This window comes from Belonocnema kinseyi, chromosome 6 (genome assembly GCF_010883055.1).
Source record: "Belonocnema kinseyi isolate 2016_QV_RU_SX_M_011 chromosome 6, B_treatae_v1, whole genome shotgun sequence".
Classification (NCBI taxonomy): domain Eukaryota; kingdom Metazoa; phylum Arthropoda; class Insecta; order Hymenoptera; family Cynipidae; genus Belonocnema; species Belonocnema kinseyi.
The window spans coordinates 28,326,063-28,326,699 of NC_046662.1; positions in this window are offsets into that span (position 1 = coordinate 28,326,063).

Below are 637 nucleotides of genomic sequence, written 5' to 3' on the forward strand. Positions count from 1 at the left end.
TTTTCTTGAATTATCATTTTCTTAGTCCTGCTTTTTCTATTTTACAAATAAAATTATTGCAGCCCGTGTAGAAATTTCCTCGGTTGGCCCTAGCACAACAACAAGACTTCTGGTCGGATCCTGGCCGGGCTACCTCTGGCTGGGTTTCATGGACAGGAACTGGTCGGCAGCCGGTCGGACTACATATTTCTCGATTCACCATGTCGGGAGTCGACCGAGCACTGGCCAGGATAAGTTTTTTTGTCAAAATTACACATTTTTTAAGTGATTTGATGTTATCAAAGACGTCATTATAGATGATAGATGAATTATCATTTAAAAAGTATAATTTACAGATTTATTAGAGCAGTGAAACAGAAATAAGCTGTTTTAAATTCTGTAAAAAAAATCATTACATTTTTCTGAATGTTTTCACTTATTAAATAAAACTGTTATCAATTTTGGTATGTGTATCAGCAGAAATGTTACAATTTTCACACAATGTTTAGTATATACACTTTCAAATTTACCGCCATGTGTATCCCTCTCTGCATCTTATTACGAGCGACTATAGGCTCGCTCTTTCGTCACTAGATGGCAAAAGAAAATCGCGGGAAAAAGGAAATATACAAATTTGAAAAATACATCAAAAAATTGG